At 54.1% G+C, this 4,839-nt stretch overlaps 1 protein-coding gene across 1 annotated transcript in view; it reads right to left on the bottom strand.

Moving 5' to 3' along the window:
• Positions 1 to 4,839, bottom strand: part of BTN1A1 (butyrophilin subfamily 1 member A1) — a 21,904-nt gene that overhangs the window by 4,904 nt on the left and 12,161 nt on the right. The gene's annotated exons all lie outside the window — the stretch shown is intronic.

Genomic DNA, 4,839 nt, shown 5'->3' with positions numbered 1-4,839 from the left:
CGGGACAACCAGACACCAGTAGGGCCGAGGACAGATGGGGACCGGGCTCCCTGCCCCAGGGCAGCGTCCCTACGCTCATTCCTGGGGCAGCCCGCCCCATGACACCCGTTTGGGGCCCAGGCTGAGCCTCCAGGGAGAACCGAATGGGGTCATTTCTGTTTACCCTGCAGGCCAGGGACAGCAGGGAGACCCACCTGCATCCACGGGACCTGCGTGCAGCCTGCACAGATGCAGAAGCAGGAGGGTGAGCAGACACCCCCTGAGGCAGGGGCTGGGGAAGGCAGCCATCGCCCTCCTCCGCTGCAGTCAGTGGGGAGCTTGGCCTAGAAGACAAAGGGCAGTTCTTTCCCCCTCAGAGGCGCCAGGCCTTGCACAGACGCCCCCCGCCCCCCACCCTCCACCCCGCCCGCTACACACACACACACATACACACACACACACACACACCAGCCATCTGCCCACCCAACACCCTAAAAGAACACAATGGGTCCTACACCCCTGAGGAGACAGGAGGTGGGAGCTGTGAGACAGGGTGCCCGGGAAGGGTGCCTGTGAAGGAAGGAATCTTGGAACCACTGTTCTACAAAAACCCTCTTCTTTCAAAGGCAGTGATTCGGTATTTGCTTTAGCAATGATGACAGAGACAACGCGATAGAGGCAGAGGTGGGTGCCCGGAATGAAGAGGAAAAAGAAGAGGTTGGAGAAGGACAGGGAAGGCGCTGAGAGAGCTAAGGGCGTGCAGTGCAGAGGGCCTGGGCCTTGGGAGGCGCCCGGGGCCAGAGGGAGAGGACATGCCTCTTGGCTGAGCGGGATCTGGGCACCCACCTGGCTCCTTGGAGGAAAGGGCACCTGCCAGGCACCGCCACGGAGTGAGAAGGCTGGGCGCGCCCCGGGCCAAGTTAAAGCCACAGAGGAGGAAGGGGCAGTGCCCTCAGGAGCGCCTGCCCCCACCCCATCCCCGACGTGTTCACTTTGGAAAGGAGTTTTCCAGCGACAACGGGAAACATCGGCGGCTCAGACACCAGGGCTACGCCGAAGCACCGGGCTAACTAAATGGGCAGAGTGGACAGGGAGGGGGCAAGAGAACGCTGGGAGGAGCCGGGGCCTCCGCTCCTCCATCTCTAGAACGGGAATATTGCTAATAATAACCTTATTCAGAGAGGTTAAGCATGTAAAGCACAAAGCTTACGGTAGGGACATAGAAGAGGGTGTGACCTGTATTTTTTTATTATTTATGTGGGCTGAGAACTCCAGGTAGGCTGTACGGCTGTACGTACCTGTGTGTGATTCGGTTTTTAGGGCCCCGGGGTTGCCTCCCTGGGAGCAACTCACGAGGCCTGCACTTCCTATTCGAGGTTAAGCCTCCTGTTGTTATGGAAAAAGAATATGGGAAAATGTTTTTTAAAAAGTAGAAATCACCCATACTGTCACCGACTGATGATAACCTCTACTCACATGTCAGCATCTTTCATCCCAGGGTTTACTTTATGTGCATCAGAAAACAGAACTGATGAGGCTTCCGCATAATTTGAAGGGTGGTTAACAGTTATATCATATTGTAGGTTCTTACAGTTCCCAAGACTGTGGGCATTTTGTATTATACATAGTACATGTTACACATAGGCTTTGTCCATATCTTTGATAACTTCCTGATATGCTTTCTGATCAATTCCGAGAAATGTAGTCATTGGGTCCAAGGGGATGAGCAGGCCGCCCAAGTTCCTTCCTGGAATGCTGAACCTGTCTCACTGTCAACAGAACGTCCTCCTCACCTAACCCTGCCTGCACCCCTGAAGTGGATCAAGCTGTGATCTTACCATGCTTTTATTTATTTATTTTTTAAAAATATTTTTATTGCTTTCAGAGAGGAAGGGAGAGAGAAACACCAATGATGAGAGAGAATCATGGATCGGCTGCCTCCTGCACGCCCCACACTGGGGATGAAGCCTGCAACCCTGGCATGTGCCCTGACCGAGAATCAAACCATGACCTCTCGGTTCCTAGGTTGACGCTCAGCCACTGATCCACGCCGGCCGGGTTTACCATGTATTTATGTAATAGCGAGGCTGGTCACTTTTCATATTATCCACTCAATATTTTCCGGAAGTGAGCTCTTCAGGCCAACCACTCATTTGTTTCCTAGACAGACACATTCTGGTGCTGTTTCATATCCATTTGTATGAGCTTTTTTATAAATTAAAGATGTCAGCTCTGTATTATTTTTGTGGCAAAAAATCCTTCATTACCAGTTTAGTCCTGGTCTTCTAATTGGGAATATGATGAAGACCAAACAAATGATTGACCCACCAGACTGCTAGGAGAATGACTTCCCAAATGCAAATCTGATTAGTTCACGTTTTGCTTAAAAATCCCTACATATGCCCAGCTGGTGTGGCTCAGTGGTTGAACGTCGAACCATGAACCAGGAGGTCAGGGTTTGATTCCTTGGTCAGGGCACATGCCTGGGTGGTGGGCTTGATCCCCAGTGTGGGGCTTGCAGGAGGCAGCTGGGATCAATGACTCTCTCTCATAATTGATGTTTCTGTCCTTCTCTCCTTCTCCCTTCCTCTCTCTGAAATCAATAAAACATATATTTTTTTAAATCTCTACAAATCTCCTTAGTGACCACAGCACCAAGTTCAGGCACCTCAATCAGGGCAAGAAAATGCTGTAGGATTGCGTGTTCTGCTTCCTTCCTCTCCTCTGTTTTCTGTGGGGCCTACACACCCCCCGGAGGAATTTGGGTGGAGATGTGGTTGTCTCAACCTGCAACCCCCTCTCAGGCCTTAAGCTGGTAGTGTTGTCTCCCTCTCCTCCCGGCTGCTCGCTTCCCATGAATGGTGGGGATGCCCTGGAGAGGGCCTTGGCTCAGGGTTTTGGGTTTGTCTTCTTTGCAAGTGGCCTAATCAAGCTAAGACAAAGGACTGGGTGAGGGCATCACGGAGGGCACTGTGTTCTGTGGCTCCTTACTCAGCATTGAGCCCGCTGCTCTTCCCAGGGGCGCACGCTGTTGGCATGGTGGTAATAATCAGATAGGGCCCACTGATAGGTTGGCATGGTAGCAATGCCATCAATCCCCATTGACCAAGCCCGTGTTGAATGGATGTGCACTGTACAACTCCGAGTTCGTGTAGGTGAAGTGCCGGCAGGGCAGTGAGGAGGCCTGGGTGACGTGGTGACGGGTTTCTGTATGGAAGAGGGACTCTTGGGGGTGGGAGAGGTGCAAAGTGCCCTGGGGTCAGGCTGAGTGGGAATGCTGTCCCAATGGAGAATTCCCAGAATAAAGTAAAAGGGAGACAGGACCTCAGAGGAGCCTGTGAAGTGAGGTTGGAGTGAGCTTGCAGGGAGGGACCAGGGAGTCTGACGCACCTGAGCTCCCCCCAGAATCTACCCCCGTTGCAGCCCCTCCCTGCCACCTGGTGGGGTGAGCCCTCCAGGCAGGGCTACAAACCTTAGGGAATTTTAGGGGTGGGCCAGGAATTCATTCACCTTGCTTTCCTCTTGTGGGGCACTCAGGAGGCAGCCGATCAATGATTCTCACCCTTGGTGTTTCTATCTCCCTCTCCCTCTCTGAAATCAATAAAAAAATATATTTTAAAAAACACACAACAAAAACACACTAACGTCCAGCTAAATACTGTGTGGTTTCATTGTCGGCCTGGGGAATTCACTTCGTTAGAATTTCCTTATTCCTTTTCGGGCATTAGGGACCCTTCTCCTTGAACAACCCATTTCCAGTGGATTTGTGACTTGTGCTGTTTGTTCTTCCCGGGAAGCCGCCCTCAGCCCTGGTCTTCAGCTGACCCGAGGCAGAGCTCACCCAGAGAACAGCCTTCCTGGGGAGTATTTCTTGAAAACAGTTAGTGGCGATTGCTTAATTGGCATCTGCCCGAGATTGCGCACCTTCTCTCATGGGCAGATACGAGAATCCGTCTCTATGAAAGCCAGACATCAGATTTGCAAAACAAACTGAACAATGCCACGCACATCACTAGCATTTATTTTGCTTTGCACACCAGTCATCTTTCACAAAAATATGTTATGTTAATCTCACTCCGTTTATAGCTGTCACATAAATATAGATGGACAGACTTTGAAGCTTTCCAGTGCAATATAACAAATCTCAGCAGCAAAAAGAGCCAAAGCCCTCTGGGGCCTCGGGCCTGCTTCGTGAGTAAGGCGTCCTGAGGCCAAGCTGGCAACCAGCGGCCTCTCCGCTGGACCGAGGCCTCGCGATGAACTGGCTCACTGCTCACCTGCTCAGCTGGGGCCTTAACCCCCAGCGGCTCTCCAGGACCGTGACCCGGTACTGCCCCCTCGATTGTGGCGGGGACACCTGAGCCAGGCCCGATCCCCACGGATCCTCGTCTTTCATCCTGTGTCTGTTCCGTCCTTTCAGCCTGGGAGCCTTGCTGTGTGGGCTGCAAACCGGGGGGTGGGCGGGCTGGACCTGCAGGTGCTGGGACCCTGGGCCCTCCTGAGCGGGCTCAGCCACCCGAGGGCCGGGCCCCTCCCAGCCCGCCGTCCCGCTTCCTCATCCCTGACCTCCAAGGGTGGCTCTCCGTCCTCTCAGGTCCTGGGGCACCTGCTGGCCTCACGGCGAGTCCTCGGTGCCTGGTGTGGACTCGGGTTCAAGGCCACACGCGTCACCTGATGCTACCGCAGCGGGCTCTCCTCCCGCCGCCGCCCAGCACTTTCTTTGGTTGGGGGCCACCCGGAGCCCTGGTGTCCCGGGACTGCCCCTGCCCCCTGGTGACCGGCAAATGAGCTGCTGCAGCAACTGCCTCAGCGGGGAGATGGCCTGGGGTGCGGGCGGGGCCTCGGAAGGGGGTCTCCGAC

The sequence above is a fragment of the Myotis davidii genome, unplaced genomic scaffold (assembly GCF_000327345.1).
Source record: "Myotis davidii unplaced genomic scaffold, ASM32734v1 scaffold1521, whole genome shotgun sequence".
NCBI classification, from domain to species: domain Eukaryota; kingdom Metazoa; phylum Chordata; class Mammalia; order Chiroptera; family Vespertilionidae; genus Myotis; species Myotis davidii.
Note: the sequence above shows the minus strand (reverse complement) of the source record. Positions and strands in the feature narration are given on the sequence as shown.